The following is a 26455-nucleotide window of genomic DNA, read 5'->3' as shown; positions in this document are numbered from 1 at the left end:
CTGAAAGTGCCTAGTCAGATTCATCGCAAGTGTGCTATGATACTCTCTGATGGGTCTGATGACTGATGAGTAGAGGGGAACCTCCTTTGACTTTCATGCAAAGACCTTGGCAATTTGTGGGAACACATAGCATGGTTTTCTAACCCCTTTGTGAATGTGTTTCTGGAAGTAGAGATGACTATCCACATGTGTCCATAGATCCCTTATTATAACCTCAGTATTTAGGGTGTTGGCACCTATGTGGTATTTGTCTCACTGTAGCTCGAGGCCATAATTTTGACACCACATCTGTCTGACTGAGACCCTTTTTAAGGATGTCTCTGTTGTCCCAAACATTGATTATGACAACCTTTTTGCAGTCATCCACAAACTTTGCTAACCATAGCCCTCATGTGTTTGACTGCATTTCTGAAAAGTATACACCAGACAGGAGCAGTCCCAGGGCTGAGCCAAGTGGGACAGCAGTTGTTACCAGCTTACAGTCCAACAGGGAGACCACAATTCTTATCTTGTGGGATCTATCTGTGCCCCAGTTGGCAATCCATCAGATGACATATGTGTTTATGCACAGGTTGTTGATTTTGTGGATACGACATGTGTGTGGGATGTTGGAAAAGGGTTTTTCAAGGTCTATGTAGGCCATGTGGAGCTCATTTCATTGATGTATGTCCTGGGTAACTGCCTTGAAAACTTTCTAGCAGGTTTAGGGACCATGATCTGCCCCTGACCAAACCAAAATGGGTAGGGTTGGGTGTTTGTAGGTTCCAATAGCTCTGTGTATGAGTTCCATAATGACGGACTCCATGGCCTTGCATATCAGGCTTATTAGGCTTATAAGACAATAGTTCCTATGGTCTGTTGTGCACCAACACTTGTGGAGTGCGCCAAATGTTGCTGTAACCCATTCAACAGTTTCATATCCTGTACAGAGGGTGAGTCTCAACAGACTGTTCGGGTGCAGGGTCTGTTTGTTTTGGAGTTCACATATGACACAGCCAGGGACACCATATCATCCCATAGACACCATGTTTTTTGGTTTGGATAGAGCTGTTTTACCATTGTATATATGATTTCTGGCTTTTCACAATCTCCAGGTATGGTAATGGGCCCTTTTGCCAGTGAGAGGGTGGTAAATATGTATGAACCTGTCTGACAAGATGTTGCCAATGTCAGTCATGTACATGTATTCATTTACACTTTGCACTGACTCAGAACATATATGAGTTTACATTAACATTTATGACATAGCTAAAGAAAGCTTCATGGTTCTCTATGGACTCTTTGGCAATATTTTTGCCAGAACATGGCTTGGATAATGTTAAGAGTGCTCATTGTTTCTTGATGATACTGATCGGAGATTTATTGATCTTATTTGGATTTTCACTTTCTTTGAACAATATAAGTACTTGTATTACATAGTTTGATTATGACAGGGGTCCAATATATTATATGGGTCTGTTTTCATATCACTGTGTGTGCAAGGCAGGATTATTGAATAGTGACATGTGTCTGGAGTAAGAATTGCAACTGCCAGATATGTGTGGCCCACTGCTGTACTCAGACATGGCCTAAGTTTGTGAGCATGCTCAGTATGACCTTTCAGTAAGTTGACTGAAATTTGCTTTGTTTGTTTAAATGTGTGAGCATGCTCAGTATGACCTTTCAGCAAGTTGTTGACTGACATTTGCTTCATTTAAGTGTGTGAGCATGCCCAGTATGACCTTTCAGTATGTTGTTGATTGACATTTGCTAAATTTGTTTATGTGTGTGAGCATGCCCACTATGGCCATATATATACTATATATGTGTGTGAAAATTCAAGTTGTTTTTTACTTCAGGGCTCACCTTTCTGTTGTACATCGACAGGAAACATGCTGTACCTGCAGGACTTCCATGAGTCAATTTGCATAGAATTATCAATATTTCTGCACACAGGCGGGACAGCTATTATTTGTACATTTCTACCCAGGGGGCAACCCTGATTGTTACTGTGGGTGTACATAGGATGAGGGGTACACCTGCCACTTACACACATTTGCTAGGCCTGCACTGCTTTGTCAGGTACTCCATTTCAGTCTGTACTGTTGCCTATCATACTGGCTTGAGGCATACCACTGTACTACAGACCTTAGCTACAAATTACACACATATAAGTTTATGACTTCATAGCCTACCCAACCCACATCACACTGCCTGGCCTGCTGTTATCTCTCTGCATAGGCCTGGGGGGAGGTTACTCATATGCCTCTTCAGAGGGCAGGATACAGCATTTGTTTGTGTTTGCATTTGTCTACAATTGTCCTGCTGGCTGTGACTGTTAGGTATGTGACCCCCCCCCAAACTGGCATGCGTGAGTGACTTAAGTTGTGTCTGTGCCAGTGAAATGCTGTCATGGCTTAGTGGTTCAGTACTGTGAGTATAGTGCACAGTATCCTGAGTTCGATCCCTCTCACTGCTTTTTATTTTCCTGCTGGGCAGACCTGAATGGTTAGGGAATAGTAAAGCAGGTGTGAGTGTGTTTACCCGACTTTGCTCGACTTATCCCAACGTTGCCCAACTTTGCCCGACATTGCCCGATGTTGCGCTGATTAGCACGGTGCGCAGCTACTCCCAATTGTATTTAAATATTCTCAATACTGGTAAAATTTGCTTAGCAGTGCTTTATATTGCTTAAAATGGGGCACTCATGCCTCAGGTGGTGCTGCAGGACTGCCTATGTCGGATGCACACAGTACACTCCCTATACATGTTTGAAAACAGGTAGCGTCAAGTTAGGCATCCCTTTTACTGTATGTGCGAGTCAGAGAGAGGTGTCATTTCCAGGGTTCCTACTGAATCAGTATATGTGTTATGTGTTGCCTCTTTGCCAAGGCCAGGGCATACTGGGCACACCTCCTTCTGCCTACTGGGACAGGCTCAGGTTGTTCCTCCTCTGAGTTACACTGTGCCTGTGCAGGCCTTGGCAATGGTGGGGGGCTGTTTGGCCCTGCCCCATGCTGTTCCTGCTGCAGCTGTTTCCGCAGGATCATATTGTGTAGCATGGCACATACCATAACAATTTGGGTACATGTAGTTGGTGAGTACTGCAAGGCTCCACCAGGTTTGTCCAGGCACCGGAACCGTGACTTGAGCATCCCAAACACACTCTCAATTATGTTTCTTGTTTGTGCATGTGCCTCATTATGGAGTTCTTGTTCAGGTGTGTGTGCATTTCTGATGGGTGTCATCAGCCACAGCTCCAGTGCATATCCAGCATCCCCCACTAGGTGACCATCAGGGATGTCCCCATTGGCAAATCTCTGGTACAGCTGTGTCAGATGCCAGATGTGGGAATCGTGATAGCTTCCAGGGCAGCCAGCACACACATTCATTAGTATTCCCTGGGCATCGCACACAACCTGGCAGTTGGAGGGGAAGCCCTTGCGGTTGATGTAGACCCTACCCCGCTCACTAGGTGGTGCTTTGATGCATATGTGCATGCAGTCTATTGCACCCACTACCTCAGAGTATTCTGCTATTTGGTGGAAAAGGTGCATATTGCTGGCCAATGCATCAAGGGAATTGGGGAAATATACATGGTCACCGACATGTGCTGACATAGCATCCAGGAACTGGTGGAGTACCCTGGATGATGATGCCTGTGAAATCTCCAGCACATCACCAGTTGTTTTTTGGAAAGTACCTGTAGCTAGTATTGTTATGCCAATATGAACCTATGAACCTATGAACACATACCTTGGTATCCACTGGGATGGGTTCCCCTCTGTTGGTTCTATGTGTGAGGCGTGACCTGCACAGCTCAACAATTTGCTGCAGGATGTCTCTGTCCACCCTATAGTGCTCCACTATCTCCAGCTCATGTAGCCCCTGGTAGGTTACCCTGGGTCTGTACACTCTTCTCCGTCTCCTCACTGTGGGTTGCTCAGCAGCATTCACAACATCACCACCTTCAGCACCTTGCACATGTTGGTTTATGACAGCAAGAGCAGCCCCTAACATTTTGTCTGACTTAAGCTTTTTAAGCTTTCCCTCTTTGTATACTGCAGTGTTGCAGAGTTCTTGGGAAAAAACAGGGGGGAATGCTGTTTGCAGAGTTTAAAGTGCTGGGCTGGGCTGGGATAGACTGCTGCCTGTGTAATTGGCTGATTCTGATATATTTCACCTGGCAGCTCTGCTAGTTCTCCTTAGTTAACTTCCTACTACTTCTTTTCCTTCCTTTTGCCTTTCTGTTTCCGCCCGGGGGGAAGCACCACACAAATAAGTTCAAACGTGTGCACATACTGTGTTCATGCTTGCAAGGAGTTTCCTATCTGTTAACAGTGTGCACCTTGGATTTGAGGTTTTCAAATAGAACAACTGTAGGCACGCCTCTTGCAATCCTGAGCAACGCAGAGCAAACACAAGCCACTGTGCTCCAATTAGCTTACAGCCTGTCTGATACACCCCTTATGATGTCACCTATATTATACTCTACTACTCACCTACTCCTTCTCTTACACTCTGGGGACATGGCTCACATGCTGGGGAAAATTGGGATTCACTATCCTTATCCTCATTTGCATAGGATTGCCAACTAATGCATGTTTACATCTCTGACACTGAGCTTCCCCCCCTTAGCAACCACTACTCAGTGGCCATGTTGTCTTCAGTCTGCCATTCATCTGCTTGGCAGAATAAGCTTTTTAGTGAAAATGCCTATTTTTTTTTTAATTATTTTCTTGCTTTTATAAGTGCCACATATTTGCGTGGTGCTGCGCTATGCTTAAACATCGGAGATCGGGGGGGGGGGTTAGATTTTTATATTTTTATAAATGCCAATGGTCTTATATTTGGCATGCTTCCTCAACTGTATGCATCCTTTATTTGGAGCTGTCATAGCTTCATTTAGCTATTTGCAGTACAGTACTCCATTACCAACTGAGTACATTTCTGCAGATAACACTAATCTTCCACGGACAGGTTAGTGTTTCCTGGATCGCAAATTTACCTCATTTGCATAGCTTTCATCAGCAAATGAGGTAATTGGCATACCATGACGCTGTCCGTGCAAGAGTAGTTTTAGCAGCTCTTGTGCATGCCCCTTGCAGTTGTTCCTGGATTGCACGGCAGACATATTGTCTGTTTGACATCTTATACTACTCTACAACTCCGTGCAAGCTTTCGTAAATCCGGACTAATATCTTTTTTTCTCAGACTGATGTCTCCATTGCCTTTAGTGCTTCGCATTGGTAGATTGTGGGGTGCTGTGATTAATGGTTCAGCATTTCAGCATTTACAAATGTCAATGAAATGAAAGGAAATCCCTATACATGCATATGTGCACACACACACACACACACATATATATATATATATATATATATATATATATATATATATATATATATATATATATTTGTGTGTGTGTGTGTATATATATATATATATATATATATATATATATATATATATATATATATATATATTTTGTGGGTGAGTTTACTTTCTTTTATCAAAAGTACAGCTTTTCGAATTCTAAAATGGCGAACTCACATCAGCGAAAGTACAGGTTACCGAAAAAGCACTTTCACAAAACTTACTTAAGCGAGATCTAAAAATAAACTAAAATAAACACTAAAAACAAACTTTTGCAGGGGGGCAAGCCTCCTTCCACCCCCTGCACCCCCCATGTGAGGTGCTGCACCACCCACACTTTGCTAATTATATAGACCAAATCCAAGATCGCACTACAGTGGGGAAAAGGATACATTTCTTTATCCTTACTGTTCAGTGACCTATATCTAAAAGTCCCAATGGCCTTAAACCTTACACTCCCATTACACCTGTAATAAAGAAGAAAAAACTCCTCACCTCTACTTCCAAAGGATCCTGAAGTGGCTAAAAGGAATTTGCAAAGTTTTGCAAAAGTGCATTTTCAGTAACCTGCACTTTCACTGACATGAGTTCCACGTTCTAGATTTCAAAGAGGTGTACTTTCGATAAAAGAAAGTACACCTATATTATATATATATATATATATATATATATATATATATATATATATATATATATATATATATGTATGTATAGATTAGCCTCTCCTTCCTTTCTGTTTTACTTCCTGCAACCTGTCCCTGGATTGCTATGCCTCCCATGACATAAGATCCTCAGCCCAGTGCACTCACCTGATATTCATCCTCCCAGCAATGCAGATCCTTTTCCAAAGAGAGACTTTACATCCAGTTTGTCTTGTGGGTGAACCACATCACAAATAAATAATTGTATGTTATCTATTTTAAAGTTAACTCAAAAGTTCCTTACTGCTAAAGGAATACTATATGTATCTTACTGTCTGTAAGAACCAGTAGCAGAACTAGCATTTAGCATTCTGTGAGGGTTGGCACTGCAGTGTTTTTGCCTCAGACATGGTTTTCCCCTTATCTTCCCTCTGTGCCTATATAACTCTGTATTTTTTGCTTGCATTCCATAACTAGCAAATCATGTAGCCTCCTATACAAGCCAGTTCCTTTTCTGCCATCTCTGCCTGCTACTTCCTCTCTTTGCGCACCAAGAAATCATTGTTTCTAATACATTACACTCTTTTGCTGAACTGATTTAACGCAAGTAGCCTTTTCCATAATATATCTCTATCTTTTGATTTCATGATTCAAACTACTGTTGCAGAAAATCACAATTAAAGCAGCCTTTTGTATATTATCACCCCACCAACTCTCAGTCTGTCCCACACATGTATAATAAGTTGAATACCTTCTTGATAGCTTTTCTTTGGCAGTTTTCACAAGGTATGTGCATACATAGCATATAGTATTCATTAGCTATTCTATCACCTCATCTCCCATCATCCTTTGCTCCATTTAAATGTCACCGTTTATGTATTTAGTGTCATTCTGCCTCTCCTTTCTTTCTGTTTTACTTCCTGCAGCCTGTCCAAGGATCACTATGACTCCCATGTAAGTGTTTTTCTAAAGTGTGCAATTTCTGATCAAGAAAGCATTCTCTGTTCTGTAGTCACAACTGTACTCACAGTTTACCTGCATCCAAAAACAAAAATGGTTATGATGACTGATACCACTTGATTTCCACTGCTAACACTAATGGAAGTTTCCATTTGTACTGTTTCCTCTGTTTTTCAGTAACTGCCTTAATACAATGATTGGTACCATTTATACGATTATCTGCTTATGGCAATATTTGTGTTTATTGCATTAAGTTATTTTTTGCACATGTAAAAATCATTATGTAACCTAATGAGCTGTATACTGTGTCCTACATTGTATTTTCATGTTGTTCTTGCTGCATGTTTTCATTTAAGGTTGTACTTGTTTAGTTTCCCGACTTCTGCTCAGGTATCCCATCTAGTCTGTCTCTTAACATTCACTAGTTCTCCATCTAGATTTCCCCTTCCAAATCCAAGTTTGCTCTCCTTCATCTACTAATCCCATCTACTCCTTCCACTGATACCTGTGTTACTCACGTAATCAAGCTCGCTGATTAACATATTCTGTGTTGTACTCATTTCCTTTACCCAACATTACCCATTTTGTTAAATGTATTTCTTTTAACTTGCTTTTTAGCTAATAATTCTTAAGGAGATAGAACAACCACTGCTACCTTTCCAGTAGTATAGTCATGTGCATTGATCAGCATATCCCTTCTTTCATTCATTTACCTAGACCAAAGCTACCCATTTCATTTTTTGTACACTGGTTTTTAACGTGTTTGCTTTTTTTTTTATTAATTAATAATTCTTAAAGAGGAAGTACAGCCACTGATTCCTGATTCAGCTTGCATAGTGACACTCGCTGGTTAACATATCCTATCTTGCACTCATTTCCCCTGTTCAATGCTATCCATTACATTTCAAACACTTCTCTTTCTTTAGTTAATAATTCTTAAGGAGATTCTACAACCATTGATACTGTATTTACTTAATTTATTCTCAAAGCTCTTATTAGCATAACCCTTCTCTGGCCCAAAGTTCCCCATTTCATTTCAAATATGGCTTGTTAATTTAATTGTCTCTATTGTTTATTGAATAATTTTCATACAGACAAAGCTAATTTACTAAATTGAATTTCAGTTTTGTGACTAGTTAATGTAACTGTCTGCTTCCTTTCTATTTTTTGCAAATGCGAATATTGATTTCACTCCTCTTCTCTTTTCTTTTTATACATAGGACATAAGATCCTCAGTCTAGCATGCTCGCCTGAAATTGTTCTTCCCAGCAATGCAGATACTTCATAAGTTCATAAGTGTGTACTAGGCTAATGGCCCTGGAACCTTTACAAGCCTAGCCCATAGAAGTGCCCTGGCATCGAGCCGCCTGATGTTAGTTCCTAGTGTCTCTATCAAGTAGAGCCACTGTAGGGATTGCCAGGGTGAATTTTCTATTACCCATCCACTCATCATGAAGATTCCTCCTAAAGAGGGTCAGCGAGGTGCTCTGCTTGACATGTATGAGAAGTCTATTCCAGAGCACTGGCAGTCTCTGGGTGAGAAACCTGTCCATTTCTGTTGAATGTGGTAATGATGTCAAGGTCTCTGGAGTGTGTGGTGTGGAGGGATTGGTAATTCTTTGGATGAAACTTTTCTAACATAGCTGGGTCAGACATGGCTTTGTAAGTCAAGCAGAGATCACCTCAAAGTAGGTGATATTAGACAGTGAATAGCTGAAGTCTTTTGAGTCTGTCCGTGTAGGACATGTGTTTAATGCCTATGATCCTCTTCGCAAGAAACTTCTGTGGCCTCTCCAGCTGTTGCAGGTATCTCGTGAGGTACATGCCAAATAGGGCATTATACTCAATGATTGGTCTAATGAGGGAAGAGTAGAGAGAGATGATGACCTCTTTCTTCCTGGATGCAAAATCCTTGGTAATGAGATGTGCCAGACAGAAGGACTTTCTGACCATAGTGGCGATGTGGTGGTCAAAGGAGAGGTTGATGTCAACCTGCATCCCCAGATCTCTTATAATGCCTTCAGTGTTCAATGGGCTCCCATCAATGTGGTAATTAGTGGGAACCGAGTTTTTACCAAAGGGGATGATGACACATTTTTTGGCATTAAGCTTAAGGCCATGGTTTCAACACCAGTCATTGGTCTCAGTGAGGCCATTCTGTAGGATTTCTGCATCACTTGGGGAGTTAATAATGGTTCCCAGCTTGCAGTCATCTGCAAACTTGGCCAACCAGAGTCCCTTTGTGTTGGTCTGGACTTCTGAGAAGTAGATGCCGAACAGGAGAGGACCCAAGACCATTCCCTGTGGAACTTCACTCGTGATTGGTCGGCAGCCTGACATGGAGTCTGCTACTTTCACACAGTGTGTTCTATCTGTGAGCCAATTTGCAGCCCACCTTGTGATATAGGGGTTGATGCCTAGTTTGTTGAGTTTATCTATAATTCCCGAGTGAGCAATGGTATTAAAGGCCTTGGCCAGATTGAGGTAGGCTGTATGCACTGCCTTACCTTCATCCACAGTCCTGGTTACAGACTCAAAGAAGTCAACCAGGCTGAGCAGGCATGATCTCCCTTTCACAAAGCCAAACTGGATGGAGTCTAGAGTTTGGAGATTTCCTATATCTTTTTTATTCAGGTCCATGATGATACACTCCACAGCTTTACATATCAGACTCATCAGGCTAAAGGGGTGATAATTCCCATGACTAATTTGTAGTTGTTCCCCCTTTACGGAGAGGGATGACTGTAGCAGTGCGTCATTCGGTAGGGACAAATCCTGTGGTGAGGCTGTGACTGAACAGGGCAGACAGATGTGGTGCCAGTTTCCTTTGTAGTTCATGTAGAACACAGAAAGGGATATTATTGGGTCATATGGAAGCTGTGTTCTTGGCCTTGGACAATGCAGCTTTAACCTGTGCTGCAGTAATGCTGGGTGCCTGGCATTCTTCCGGTATTGTAATTGATCCTTTGGGGGAGAGAGGGGTAAAGCTGGCACTGAATCTGTTGGCCAGTATGTAGGCAATATCTGTTGGCTGAGTATAGGGAGTACCATTGTGCAGTATCTCAGAGCAAATCTGGGTATTGCTGTTGAAGTTCTTGATATAGCTATAGAAAGCTTTGTGATTGTTTTTAGTGTCTGATGCAATTCTGCCTTCATATCTGGGTTTAGAGGATTTGATGAGAGATCTCAACTTTTTGTTGAGGCAATTAAGGGATTTTTTCCAGTCTTGGGACTTCACCTATTGCTGCAACAGTTTCTTCCTTCTGTTGTAGAGTTTATTAATGGCAGGGGACCACCAGATTGGCTTCCATTTTTTGGAGGAGAGTGTCTTTGTTCTGTTGGGTATGGCTAGTTCCATGCATTTGTGTACATGTTCATACAGTGCATTGGTGTATGATTCAGCAGTCATGCAGCTATTTTCCATTGGCATGGGTGCCGTGAAGTTATCCACCTCTGTTTTTAGGAGTACAAAGTCAACTTTGGAGAAGTTTTTCAAGGTGGTTACCTTTGTGGGGGGTGTGGGCGAGATGTGGATTTCCATGGTGATTAGTTTATGGTTGAATCTGACCAGGGAGTATTTGTGTTGAGCAACGGTCACCCGTGTTAGTAATAACCAGGTCAAGGATGTTGCTTCCTGTAGTGGGGGTCAGAATGAGCTAGCTGGTCCAGGGCATTGGAAATGATGAATTCCAGGAAACGTTGGGCCAATGTATTGGTTCTTGAGTAGTTTTCCCAGTTGATGGAGGGGTAATTGACTTCTCCTAGTAAATGAGTGTTGGGTTGGACCTTGATAGATTCCAGGGTGCTTAGGAACATGGATTGAGAATCTAGGGACATAGTTGGGGACATATAGCAGGTTATGACCTGGATCCCCGTCTTACCCAATGTTAGTTGCACCTGAAGTATCTCAGATGCATTATGCTGGGCTACTAGTCTGGAGGTGTGCATATACTTTATAAATATGGAGATAACAATGCCTTTGGAGCTTCAGTCCATGTTTTGGGGCCAAAAGGTGTGGAATGAGTTATAGCCTTGTAGCATAGGGGTGCTTTCTGCTGCATTAAACCAGGTGTCCATTACAGCACAAATGTCAACGTTCTCCATTTTGTGAAGTGCTTTGAGTTAGTGCAGCTTGAGATTTAGACTTCTAGCATTGAGCAGCATGACCATCAGATTGCATTTATTTATAGCTGTTACAGTGGTAATTTGGTCTTTGGAACTTACCCAAAGAAAGTTCTTACATCCATTTCATCTTGCAGATGGACTGCACCACAAATAAATAATTGTATGTTACCTATTTTAAAGCTAATTCAAAAGTTTCTAACTTCTAAAGGGATACCATATGTATCTTACTGTCTGTGAGAACCAGTAGCAGAAGTAGCATTTAGCGTCCTGTCAGGGATGGCATAGCAGTGTTTTTGTCTCAGATGTGGCTTTCCCCTTATCTTGCCTATGTACCATTATAACCTTGCATTTTTTGCTTTAATTCCATAACTAGTGAATCATGTAGCCTCCTGAACAAGCCAGTTCCTTTTCTCTCATCTTTGCCTTCTACTTCCTTTCTTTGCCACCAAGCAATCACAGTTTCTAATACATTGCACTCATTTGCTGAACTGATTTAACACAAGTAGCCTCATTTTTTACAATAATATGTTGCTATCTTCTGATTTCATGATTCATAATACACTTGTAGAAAATCACAATTAAAACAGCCTTTTGTATATTGTCACCCCACCACCTCTTTCAGCTTGTTCCCATGCATGTATAATAAGTGGAGTACCTTACTGCCAGTTTTTCTTTTTGCAGCTAGGTGTGGGTGCAGCCTTCTTTATTTGCCCTCACTACACTCAGGCTCACTCCTCTCCACTACACTACCCCAATTCCTATCCACCTTCACTACACCTAAATTTAAATCACATAACTCCACCCACTTCTCCCAAAACACCAATCTATATCTAGTCAATTATCTCCTACTCAGCCTTTCCTATTCTAATAGCTGTTAGTCATATGCTACCTTCTCTAAATCCCTACCACCACTACTACTCTCTTATCACTACCCACAAACTATCAGCAACTTAATTAGCACATATCCAAAAATATACCTTCCCCTACTACTAATGCACCCCATAACTTCATATCTTCCCAATCTCTATCTGCATATCTCTAATCAATTATCCTCTCTTTCTAAAGTCCCTTAATTACTTGAATATCTCAATCTCTTTTGACATCTTTTCTCTATTTTTAGCCACATCCTCTTAACATATTCTACTAAATTCCCTATGCTCCCCAAACAAAACTTTCAGCCCAATTTCTCACTACAGTTTCTTCTTATCATCTGTCCATGTTGTCTCGAACCAGCATACATTTATTGCTCTTCTCCCATTTCACCCTGTTTTTCTTTTTACTACTAAATATCATAACACTCAGCTCTATCTCCCTTCCTTCTAAATTTACATCTGTCACATTCTTATTGTCCTACCTATTAGAGAGCTATCCACATATATTACCTAGCCTCTTTCAAATAAACCTACTGCATTTTCCGAAATTAAAAATTCTTCCAGCAATGTCACAAAATCCTCTACCATCAATATCATGTTAACAGACCAAGAATAAACCAACAACCATCCTTTTACTCTCCCAGATTTTCTAGTATACTCCTAAGTGGTGATATCTACACCAATCTAGGACCTTCTTCCACTAACATATTTTCTTTATATAGCATCCATTATTCTGGTAAATCCTTAAATATTTTTACACTAAACTTACAAAGTATTTGTAACCAAATTACTGACCTTCATGCCTGGATACACTCAGTCACCCAGACATCAATGCTGCCATGAAGACCTGGCTCAAACCTAATGCAGAAGACTCTGAATTCCTCCCTCCAGGATTCAGCACCATTAGGTCAGACAGACTGCACAATAACAGAGGTGGTATTACCCTGCTTTTCCCTAAGACTTACTACATAGCACCATGCTCAAGTACTATTCCACAGTTCTCTAATGCTGAAATTCCCATCTTTTACCTAAAAATAAACAAATCATGTATCATAGTTCTATATATATATATATATATATATATATATATATATATATATATATATATATATATATATATATATATATATATATATATATATATATATATATACCCCTGGCAATAACCAATAACATACCTATTCTGGAAGAGAGTCTTGCCTAGATCACCTATATAATTAATAATTAACTATCATTCTGGGGGATGTAATATTAATTGGCTAAACTTCTCCTCTAAATTCCCATCCACAAACATTAACTTATTTAAATTCACTCAAGTTATTACCACTCCTACTAGATTAATAAGATGAATAGTGATGGCTCCATCCTAGACTGGATACTAGTAACCAATCTAAGAAAAATGTTCTCAGCTGGTATTCTCCCAAATGCTCTTAGTGATCATCTCTCTGTCTCTGTTATTAGAACAGCTGCTTCCTTTCAAAAGGAACATTGGTATAAACACATACATAATCTTACCAATTTCAAACCTCAGACCTTATCCAGTCTACTGAAAAACATGAACTGAAACATCCTTAAATGTCTTCCACTACATGATGCAGTCAGTTACTTTAATGAAATATCACTGGAAACCCTAAAAGTCTTGCACCACCACAAGTAAAAAGAATCAAAACTGACATGCCCCATGGCTAATTAAGCATGCTAAAACATACTAAAGAACAAATGCAAACTAGGGACAAAACCTGGAAGCAATGGCTAGAAAATAAAAATCCTGCAGACCTCCTTAAATTCAAGCAACTTTTTAACAAAGCAAAAAGACAAGTAATCAAAGACAAGAACAGACTATTATCTGCAAACCAGTTATAAGCAGAACCCCCAGACATTCGGATCCATAATGTCTCTTCTATATCCAGGCGCTAACAGCAATCCATGCCCACATCCAGAAAAAAAACTCTACCATCTCTTTAACTCTCACTTTAATACTGTTTCTAACATCACCACCAACTTTCCCCAACCTCACTGAGAAACAATTTTGAATATTTATAATTATTCCAGACCACGCCCATCCCCTCTTGTCCACCACTATTCCTCTTCATGCTCACTTTGTTCTCCTAAAACAGCAACCCATCCAGCACCCACACTTACTCTCAAACCCATTCCAGCTAAGCCTATAAAAGACTCCTCCTTAAACCCAAACCTAGCTCTAATGCAGCTGATAACTTACCAACAGAATATCTAAAACTAGCTGCTGATGCCATCCCCTACCCTATCAGTATACTAATCAAAAGATCCATCCTTGAATACTACATCTCGAAAATTTGGGAAAAAGCATTTATTCTACATCTCCAAAAAGGCAGCATCTCTACTGATATCTCTAACTACCATCCTATAGCCACTCTCTCCCCCATTTCTAAACTCCTTAAAAAAATGCAAACGTACAACTTTTAGACTTTCCTTAATAACCTCATTCTATCTCCTACACAACATGGATTTAGACCAGGTCATAGGACAACAAAGCCCGATACTCAGGCAAAATTGCTTCTTTGATATTTCCAGAATTATCAAGGCTTTTGATATAGACTCTCACCCCTTACTCCTAAATTAACTCTCAAAAATTGGTGTTCCCCCTTAACTGGTTCTCAGTTATCTATCAGACAGACAATAGGCAGTAAAATGGAAGAACTCACCCTCTCTTCATATCTTAACAGCTCTACCAGTGTTCCCCAAGGCTCTATTTTAGGACCCCTCCTTTCAGCATCTTTATTAATAATCTCCAGTCATCAATCAGTCAGGGCTCTCTAATGTAATGTGCAGATGATTCTACTATTATCTGCTCTGCCAGCTCTGTATCAGAACTTCAGCAAATCACTCAGCTGGCACATGCATCATAACACTATCAAAACTCACTAATAGCTAGACATTCTCAAAATGCACAAATGTTTTCTTAGTCCCGCCACTAAACAAACCCTTGCTGCCACTTATATACTTCCCTCTCTTGTCTATGGAGTCCCATTACTTACTAACCTACAATATTCACTAAAAACTAAGTTTGAAATGTGTTACAAAGTTGCCAAGACTGCTACTAATGCTAAACATTCTACCCATCACTGCACAGCTTGATGCTTCCTTAACTAGCTTGAACTCCCACACTCTCTCTCTCTTACCTGCGATTAACAACTGCATGTGAACTAATTTATAGACCTTTACTTTTTCCTGCCTTCGCCTCACTATTTAGCAACTATCTACAAAAAAGTTCTCTCAGATCTGAAAATCAACACCTTTTTCAGGTTAATAAGCCTGACCTACCTGCTGGCCATTTTTTTTATCCTTGTTTTTGAACCAAAGCCTGGAATGCCCTACCACTAACCATCAGATCTAAACAAAACCTTAAATCATTCAAAATTTCTTTACACAATTACCTCTCCTATATGGATCTGCACTTGTATCAATCCCCTGCCTTTTAAAATCTGATTACCCATACTCCTTGAATATTTTCCTATTTCTATTTACTTATTTACCTTAATATTCTTCCTTACCTATCTTAAAGTCCACTACCAATGTAAAGTCTTAAGTAATCTAGCTACTTATATGGCAGAAGTGACAGATTGCTAGCCTTTTTACATACATTTTGCCTTACTCTGTATTTTAAGCTTGTATTAATTGTAACTGATTGACAAGCCTAGTTTACCTGTACTTTAACCAATTGTTAATTAACTGTCCATGTATATGTTTTGTTGAACTTTACAAATGTTAAAATCCTGTTCTATGTTTATGTTTTTTGTGGAGATTTTCTCCCTGAGCCTTCACTGAAAATGGGGTCTTACTGGCCCAGTGGACTACCCTGGTAAACAAATGCAAATAAATGAATAAATAAATAAATAAATCTATTTATCTGTCTACACACACACACACACACACACACACACACACACACACACACACACACGCACACACACACGCACACACACACGCACACACACACACACACACACACATATATATATATATATATATATATATAGAGAGAGAGAGAGAGAGCATTCATAGTGAATATAGTTTAAAAGATCACTGTTATATAAAGTTATGTTATGTTTCTTCCCCTTGTACCAAAATCAGCAACACAAAAAGTTAGGGAAAATAAAGAACTGGAGTGCTAGAGTAGTCAAAATAATTTAATGAACAGAGCAAATTTCAAATGTTCCTATCCTTATATTGAAGCATCTAAATTGAAAAAAACTCCACTTTGCTACCAACTTAAATATAAAATAAACGCACCATATGATTACAAACTTAATCACAGAATTGTGAACATCATTATATAATACATACTTACCAATTCATAGTAGCTACTTACAAAATAACTAATTACATAAAATATTAAGAAAAAACTTTGAAATAAATTATTTCAACTGCCTCATATTCTTCTTCTAAAACACTTTTAAATTTAGTAGCCCCATTGAGACTTCGGGGGTTAGTTTCTTCCAGCCAAAATGACAGAACACCGTCCTATATTCTAACTTCATTTGAGGTTTCCACCCCTATAATCCTTCTTTACATGATCAATAACATTGAATATTTTTTTTACATTAGAGAAGGTGGTTTAGTGTTTATGCAATGGATTGTATTTTTATAGCATAGTTGTGTATGCTGGTTCTAGTTTTTAGTCTTCTGTTTGCATATATTACAAAACTCACTACTGCATTAAAAAAGGGTGGGGTCTACAGATGGTCTGTGTAGTTTAAATGAGCCTACAGGAATAACATGACAAATATTTGCTTATCCCTATCTGGCCTGCAGTCACTGTGTAAGGGCCACTCCCAAGTTCAAATAACTGTTTTAGATTTTTCCCCGTCTTGTTAATAAATTAGACAGTCTGAATTCCATAAGTGCTACTGAGATAGTTGTGGTACATACTGGCAGATACCGCAACAAAATCACAGTGCAGTTATGATCAATATTAAAAGAGGAGACATGCATTGTATTTTGTACCTAATGGCAAAGTCATTGCAATGTTCTTTCTTGCTAACAATGCATAAGGAGTTAAGTCCTTTTGTGTGATATTGGGTTAAATGCTATATATTGCTTGACTGTCATCAAAAAAGTAAAATACAGTTTACTCAAAAATATGTTTTCCCCATATATATTAATATTTATTGTGCAAAGCAATTTTCTTTCAACTTATACTATACAAGCACAAAAATGGAAGCAGACTTTAAAGTGCAGCTTTCTGTTAGAGCAGTATCTTTAATACATTATCTGCACAGTGTTTTATATACCCACATGCCATCTGGTATGATAGACAGTGCTGTTTTCAAAAGAATTGCGCTACATTGCTAACATTATAGAGTTAAATTGTCACTGACAGGAAAGCAAGTCCTACCATTCTTAAAATTAGGTGTTATATCAGACAAGTGATAATTTCTAAACAATAATAATAGTATATCTGTATGGACTCAACAATGGACCAATAGCTAGTCAATATAGCCATTAGAATTTCTGGTTCATTGGTTCATAGGTGATTACTAGGCTAACGGCACAAGAGCCTTTAACATCCTAGCCAGTAATACCAAGGATATGACAATATTATATGTTAATTCCCCAGATATAGGATGGCATAATATCATGGTAGTGGGTGTTTGGGTGTTTGAGCCCTGAGTCATTTTACAGACTGGCTCTGTCCATAAGGGACATGGTCAGTACCCTGGGAATTAATTTACAGTTTCACATCCATTTATCCAAATTGTGTTTTAAGAGAGTGGGGGATAGGCTTTGTTTTATGAAGATGGGAAGTTTATTCCATAGATGAAGTAACTTTTGAGATACAAACCTCTCTCTCCAGCAAGTTCTGTAAGAGTCAAAAATAAGGTCCAGGTTCAGGGAATCCATAACCCTCATATAACTTTTCTTGCAAATATGTAACATTTTTATCAGGGCTGGATCAAAGAATAACTTGTAGGTCAGACATAAGTCACCTCTCAATAAATTATATGAGATGGAGTAAAAGGATAGGGCCTTTATAAGCCTAGATATGCATCCCACCCCAATTTTGTTCCAAAGCATCTTGGGTATCTAATAGGAGGACAAGGAGAGTGTTAATGAGTAGATCGTTAAGGGACTTGTGGGAGTCAATGTTAATTGGAAAAATATTATACTTATTAACAGTCTCGGTTCATTAGACACATGGGAGGCAGACCAGGGGAGAATTTGCAATTTCCCATCCAGTGGTCAAGGTTTCATTTGAATAGGGACAGGGATGAACTCTGCTTCACATGGATGGGGATCCTATTCCATAACATGGGGATCCTTTTAGTCAGAAATCTGCCACATGGCCCAGTCTATTTATGTCACAAGTAAAGTTCAAATCCTTGGTCCTAGTGCTTCTTGTGCTGTTTGTTTTGCAGATGTGCAACAGATCTATCAGGTCTAGATCTGAGAATGCATTCTAAGACTGGCATAAATCACCTGTCAGGAGCCTGTAGGATACTGAATACAGAGACAGGGCCTTTAGGGGATCTGTAGAGAACAGGATATTCATTCCATGGATTCTCCTGGTGAGGAACCTTTGTGTGCATTCCAACTGTTGCAAGTGTCTGGTTAGGTATCTTACAAAGGGGGCATTGTACTCAAAAATGGGTTCAATTAGGGTTGTGTAGAGTGGTATTGTAGCTTAGTTGGACATGGATTCATTACCATTTCCTAGAAGTTGGATGACATGGAAAGATTTTCTTACTATCTTTGCTACATGTTAGTCAAAAGCCAGATTACTATCTACACATGCTCTCAGATCCCTGCTAACTGGATCTACTCTTGGGGGTGTTTTATTGATGGAGTCATTAATTTGGGTGTACAATTTCCCAAAGGGATTTATAATGCATTTGCTGGTGTTGAGTTTTAAACCATGGCTTTGGCATCAGTCATTTGTCATTGTTAGACCCTCTTGCAAGATGTTAATGTCATGGGAGGAATCTATGTTAGCTCCCATCTGTGAACTTGATGATCCAAATATCTTTGGAGTTAGCCTTGACTTTAGAGAAGTAGACGACAAACAGAAGCAGGCCCAGCAAGGAGCCCTGAGGTACTCTACTGGTGACTGGTCTCTTGGTGGAGGTGGTCTCACCAATTCTGGTTTCCTGGATCCTATCAGTGAGCCAGCCAGCAATCCAGAGAGTTATTTGGGAATGTATGCCTAGTTTGGAGAGTTTGGCAACAATGCCTGAATGATTATTGTATGGAATGCCTTGATGAGGTCAAGATATGAGGTATACACTGTTTTACCCTTATCTATTGCCTTGGTGACCTTCTTGAAGAAATAAACCAGGTTAAGTAGGCATCACCTTCCCTTAAGAAAGCCTAACTGGGATTGACCCAACATCTGTAGGCTGCCAATGTCCTTGTCAATCATTTCCAAAATAATTACTTCAGTGGCTTTTCATATTAAACTTGTCAGACTGATGGGTATGTAGTTTCTGGGGTCAGTTGATGGTCCACACTTATGAAGCGTGATGACCACTGCAGTTCTCATTTCACTTGGTGCTTAACCTTTTTAGAGGCTGCATTTGAAGAGTGTCTCAAGTGGTCCTGATAGGTTGTATTTTAAACTATTCAAGAGTATATCAAGGATATTGTCAAGGCCATTTGAGGCAGTGTTTTTTTGCCTTGGCAAACTCTGTCAGAACCTAAACACTGTTAATAGTTGAGTATATTATGCCAGTAGCGATTTCACAGGGGTAGCTGGGGGGAGTGGGGGTTGAAATTTGAGCTGAATTTATTGATCAGTAGATTTGTTATATCTCCCTGATCAAAGAAAGCAGTGCCAGTGCCATTAACCACCAGTTCAGCACACTGCTGTGTGCTACCTTTAAGGTTCCAGATAAAGCAGAAGAAGGTGTCGTGATTGTCCTTAGCCTGAGAGGTGAATCTGACCTCATATTTGGCCTTGATTTCTTTTGTTATATACCCCGGTGAGATGTGGGTTCCACTAGTGGGATTTGTTTTTTGATTTTTGTTTTGCACGTACGTCTGGTAGGTACAAACTCTATGCATTCCTTTATATATTTGTACAGGATTTTGTGAATAATTCTGTACAGAAAGCTGTGGTTACTGAGTTAGGGGTAGCCTTGAATTTTGACAAACTGTCACTCACTTAATAAGACGTAGTTTGCCTTAGAATAGTTCCTAGCTTTTGTTGGGTTTTCCTAACTGATGTTTATTTCAACAGAGATGGCTTTGCGATCTGACCTCACTAGTGAGGACATGTCATGGGGGAAAGGGGAGTGGCATTTTCCCATGTTGTCGAGTACTAGATCCAGTATATTTGATCTTTTGCTTAGGGTGCAGACTATCTGGTCCAGGGCAATCATAGTAATAAATTCCAGGAAGTGTTGTGTCTGTGAGTTTGAGACAGTGTATGTTTTCCAATCCACAGAAGAATAATGAAAGTCACCCATGAATAAGGTACTTGGTTAGATGGTGAGTGCCTGAAATAGGTCTAGCCAAGAACTGCGAGACTCTTGGGGCATAGATGGTTACCTATAGCTAGTTATGTATGGTAAGGAAACTTATTTAAGATGACCTGCATGTGGATGAATTCCATGGCATCATCTTTTTTGACCAACCTGGGGATATATTTGTTGCTAATGTAGATAGAGAATCTTCTACCTTTAATTCCAGTCAGTGCTGTTATTGGTTTAAATGTGTGGAAGACACTGTAACCTTGCACTACTTGAGAATGTTCTAAGGCTTTACACCAAGTCTCTGTAATTGTGCAGATGACTATATTCTCAATAATAAGGAGGGATTATAAGATATGGAGATTATTGTTTAGGCCCCTAGTATTGAGTAGTAACACCTTAACGTTGACTATTTTGGTATGTTGGTAGTTTTGTTATTTTTGGCATTGCCTAAAAAAGGCTCAAAGGGGCTGGATAAAGTGTTAGCCAGTATCCACAAGCCTAGGAGGGACTGGTGCAGACCATCCTTGACAAACTAATATGATCTTTTAACTATGTCCTCCCATGCTGACAGATATTTGATTTCTCTGGAGTGACATTAGAAACTAAATGATTTATTGAAATCATTCGTTTTGTGCATATACTGTGGCATCATCCTTGGGTGCCTAAGTCTAGGTACCTTCTAAACTCAAGGCTCCTAGGACATATACATTGTATGTGCTGAGATCAAATCTGCTTCACCATGCCTAAGAAAGAAATTGGCTGAAAAAGGAATTATAACCAAAAATGAGACAGCTAGCTTGGTATCATATAATAGTTCTATGTGTTCATTGTGGAGTTTTAGTACATGTTTTTATTGAGTAAGTGATATTCCATGTTTACTTCACTTTGTTGAAAACTCTAATCAAATACCTTTTTGTTGAAACCTATTTATGAAAGTCTCACTCTATTGAATGTCCAGGGAAAAGAAACCAAGAGTCATCATCAGGAATTTGCCCTTTCCCCACTGTAATGAGATCTCAAAGTTGGTATATTTAGTTAGGGGGGTTGTGGGCACAGCCCCCCCACCTGAGTATTTTTTAAATTTTGTTATTTTTGTGATGCTCAGTTGGTTGGTCAAGCATTTTTTGCCCTGGGAAAATTTTTGTTTAAATGTACATTCAATGGAGTGAGGCTTCGACAAATAGGGTTCAACAAAAATGTATTTGATGATTAGAGTTTTTGACAAAGTGAAATAGACGTGATTTTCCAAATAAGTTATTTCTCTTGATTCACTCTCCTATCATTAAGAAATTATAATCAATCAGATTAAGAATTTTAATTATAGAACAATCTAGGCTATGTAATCTTAAGGAAAAAGGTGATTACATATTCCCATATATTATATTATTAAGCTGTTCTACAAAATGCTTATTTTGCAGGCATGTGCTGTGGATAGCAGCAAGAGGTTCCCTGGTTTGATTCTTAACTGGGGCTGCCTTTTGTGTGAAGTCTGCATGTCCTCCCTGTGTTCGTATGGGTCTCCTCCAAGTCCTCAGGTTTCTTACTACATTCCAAAGACATGCAGTAGGTAGATTGGACAATCTAAATTGACCATAGGTGTGAGTGTGCATGTGAGTATGTGGTGTGGAAGAACAACTGTGGCAGGGCTAGCCACTGAGTGGTGTGAGCCTTGGCTCTAGATGATTGTCACTGCTGAAGTAACACTCCAACCCCATGTACAGAAATGGGAAAAAGGGGTGTGGATGTATAGATGGATTGTGTATGTTTTTAGAATGTTAGATAATATAAAAAAATAACTGATTGCCATACCTCTCAGCTTCTTAGCAAAAAAAATATAGACAAAGCTTTAAATAATGAGGGGGCAGAGGCCATAAAACAGTGACAAACTTTAAACTTAGAAAGTTTCTAGAATAAAATAATTTGTGTTAGCATGCATTTTATGTCTGACACTCAAATGTATGTCATTATTAAAGTGACTTCAATCCTCAGTGAATTGACCCAACAAAATGTTGTAAGACACAAGCCAAAATTTTGAGATGGAAATCCAGACATCCTGCTAAAATCTAGATAACTGGGAGGTATGCTGGTTACAGATACATCCACCTAAACTTCAAGAATATCTGAGTCACAAACTATTAACCATCACCCTAGTCTGTCACAATACCACTTGTTCATAGGTTCATAGGTTCATACTAGGCTATCTGCCCGAGGGCATTTACAAGCCTAGCCCATCGTTTTGTGGCTTACGCCACCCCTTTAGTATGGGGAACTATACCCATTATTTTGCTGTGCCTCTGTCGAGCAGTGACACTGAGGTAATCCCTGGGGTATATCTGCGATCTCCCATCCATTGGTCAAGATTTCTCTTGAACAAGGCCAGCGAGGTGCTCTGCCTCACATGTACCGGGATTTTGTTCCACAGCATAGGGAGTCTTTGGATGATGAATCTATCCCTCCAGCACGTCCTATTAATAGCCGTGTCAAGGTTTAAGTCTCCGCCTTGTGGCTCTGATGGATCTAGATTTTTGAGGTGAAGCATATTCATCAAATCTGGGTTTGACATGGCCTTGTATGTTAGGCAAAGGTCACCTCTGAGCAAGCGTGCGACTGAATAGAGCTGGAGTTCTTTCAGTCGGGCAGCATAGGACAGATTTTGAGACCCTTTATCCTTTTGGTGAGGAACTTTGTGGCCTCTCCAGCTGCTGCAAGTGTCGGGTCAGATACATTCCGAATGGGGCATTGTACTCAATCATTGGTCTGATGAGTGATGAGTAAAGGGAGACTATGACCTCCCTTGATCTAGATGAGAATCCCTTCATGATAAGGTGGGCAATGTAGAAGGTCTTCCTAACTACTTTAGCTACATGGGTGTCGAATGACAGACTACTATCAACCTGGGTCCCCAGGTCCCTGATAACTTCTTCTGTGCTCAGTGGATTGCCACCTATTTGGTAGCTAGGGGTAACCTTGTTTTTCCCGAAGGGTATGACTATGCATTTTTGGCATTTAACTTTAGGCCGTGGCTCTGGCACCAGTTATCCGCTTCTGTGAGACCCTTCTGAAGGATATCTGTGTCAGATGTGTTTTCTACTATGGCCCAGTTTGCAGTCATCTGCAAACTTTGTCAGCCATAACCCTCCTGTGTTTGCTTGTACTTCGGAAAAGTAGATGCCAAACAAGAGTGGGCCCAGGACTGAGCCCTGTGGGACACCACTTGTGACAGGCTTTGAGTCTGACATGGCGCCAGCAGCTCTGACCCTGTGGGTTCTGTCACTCAGCCAGTTTGCAACCCATCTTGTGATGTATGGGTTGACATTTAAGCTGATGAGTTTTTCAATGATACCCGAATGGGGTATTGTATCGAAGGCCTTAGCCAGATCGAGGTAGGCTGTATGGACTGCCTTTCCCTCATCAATGGCTTTGGTGACTGTTTCAAAAGTCAACCAAGTTTAAAAGGCATGATCTGCCTTTGACAAAGCCAAACTGGGTTGGATCCAAAGTCTGCAAATTCCCTATGTCTTTATTTATGAGGTCCATTATGATCCTCTCCATGGCTTTGCAGATAAGGCTTGTCAAGCTAATGGGCGGTAATTTCCAGGGTCGGTGGAGGCACCGCCTTTGTGAAGTGGTACCACAGTTGCAGTGCGCCACTCGCTGGGTACGTATCCAGAGGTAAGACTTTGATTAAACAGCTGTCCTAGCTGTGGGTTTAATTCCTCATTGAGTTCATAGAGCACACAGCCGGGGACACCATCAGGTCCCATGGATGCTGTGTTTTTTGCTTTGGAGAGCAGTTCTCACTTGGGCTGGAGATGTTTGGGGGCTGCAATGGTTGGGTATAGATATCTCCCCTTTGGGGAGGGGGGAAGTTTGCACTGAACCTGTCAGCCAGTATGTTGGCAATGTCTGTAGGATCAGTAATCTTCACATCATTTTGAACTAGCTCTGAGCATATCTGGGAGTTTCCTCCCAGGTTTCTAACATAGCTAAAGAAGGCCTTATGATTGTCTTTTGAGTCTTTAGCTATTCTTCTCTCGAAATTTGCTTTGGATGATTTTATGAGAGCTCTTAGTTTTTTACTTATAGTGATCAAGGGTGTCTTACCTTTTAAGGATTTTGTATGACACTATATTAAATTGCATTGTCCACAAACCCCATGCCGTACACAAATGAAGATACTTGCATAAACAGTGTGATCAGATTGTAATGCAAAGTAACTGATAACATAGAAGAATCATTGCTCAGCTCAGATAGGGACAAGCAACAAATATTAACAAAAACATTTAAACCATCAGGTACAGACAGCATGACAGATGTTCACTTCCTTATGATAACTAGTCCAGAAACAAGGAATAAATATCAGCAACATTTAGGACCACCAAGTACAGACAGCACGGCAGAACTGTCATCTTAATATCTTAGCTGTCGCTCGTCCAGTCAGGATAAAACAGATGAACATTTGTGGGTTCAGTTCAAGCAGCTTTATTACACACAAACACATCAGGAATGAAACTTTGTAACTTAAACTTATAAACAGACTGACTACCACACTCATACATGTTAACACTCTGGCTGTTCTCTCAAAATGGCACTGCTGCCTGCATGTGCTCACTATTTATATGCACATGCTTACATCTGGAAATACTTCTTAAAGGTACATCCTCCATTTTTGAGAAGTATATCATATGCTAAATGACTGTATTCAATGACATGCAATGTACAGAAATGATCTTTTGATCAGTTATACAGAACTAATTCTTTGACATGCAATCATACAAATTAGACACATAAAACCATCATGTCCAGGTTGCTGTGTATTTTACACAAGGTCTAGAAATACAACCTGATTGTGTAACATAAAATTCAGAATTGGATCGAGCAACGGGAATTGTTTTCAAGGAATGTTCAACTTTGGGGACAACTGGGACATCATCAGGAACAGGAATATATACTGAGACATGTTCTTTGGTATAAACATTGTCAGGGTTCCGCTGACATCTAGAGTCTGTATCACAGGCATGATGCTGTGATATCATTTTTGATACAGGAAGAAGATGTCTGCAGTTTCTCCGTATTCTATACTCTCAGATTCCACTAAGTAGGATCTCGGCTCGGCACATATACCTCTCACTTGATCAGTTTGATCAAAGCCTTTTGCTGTTTGCATCCTCAATGGCTTTCTTTTCTTTTAATTGATGAAGAATCTGCTCATTTTATCATAGCTGGACTTCTGAGAAGAATGCTTCTTGAAATGCTGGGCTTTGATTGCTCTGTTGTTTTTAGCATTAAGTACCAACAAACTAGAACTAATGGGCAAGGTTGTTCTGGTGTGCCTAGATAGAGGTATCTGAGCAGGCAAGCCAAGTAGGTTGTCATGGGGTATATTTCTGAGATTAAGCAAATTCAAGAAGATATCAGTATTGCCATGCTTTGATCCCTCTAGTAATTGCTTTGCACTCTGTACTGCACGTTCAGCAAGGCTGTTTGACTGTGGGCATTCAGGACTACTAGTAACATAGATAAAGTCCCACTCTTTTGCAAATCTCTGAAACAATTGACTGGTAAACTGGGTACCATTGTTAGAAATAACTTTGTGTGCACTACCATGGACTGAGAAATGATGTTTCATCATAGTAATAACGGCACTTAACATTAGGTTAGGTAGAAAACTGATTGTAAACCAATTTGAATAAGAGTCGACCAACAAGAAGTAACGTTGATTGTTCCACTCAAATATGTCAGTGGCTACTGTTGACCAAGGTAGTTCAGGAATTTGGCTTAGCTGAAGTGAATCTTTTTGCAAATGCGGTTTAGTACTGTTGCCCAATAAACAAGAAGAAAGTACTTTATCAATGCCTTTAAATAGAGAAGGACAAATTACTTGTCCTCTTGCCCTTCTTTTGGTAGAATCAGTATTTGGGTAGCCACAATGAAAAATCTAAATGTATTTGCATTGTAAAGAGGTAGGAACAATAACTTTTGGACCTTTGAAAATGATACCATCTTCCATCAGCATCTCATCTCTGTATGGAAAATAAGGTTGTGCTTCTGA

The sequence above is a fragment of the Protopterus annectens genome, chromosome 7.part0 (genome assembly GCF_019279795.1).
Source record: "Protopterus annectens isolate FY-2018-M chromosome 7.part0, PAN1.0, whole genome shotgun sequence".
Lineage (NCBI taxonomy): Eukaryota > Metazoa > Chordata > Ceratodontiformes > Protopteridae > Protopterus > Protopterus annectens.
This window is presented reverse-complemented; position numbering follows the sequence as displayed.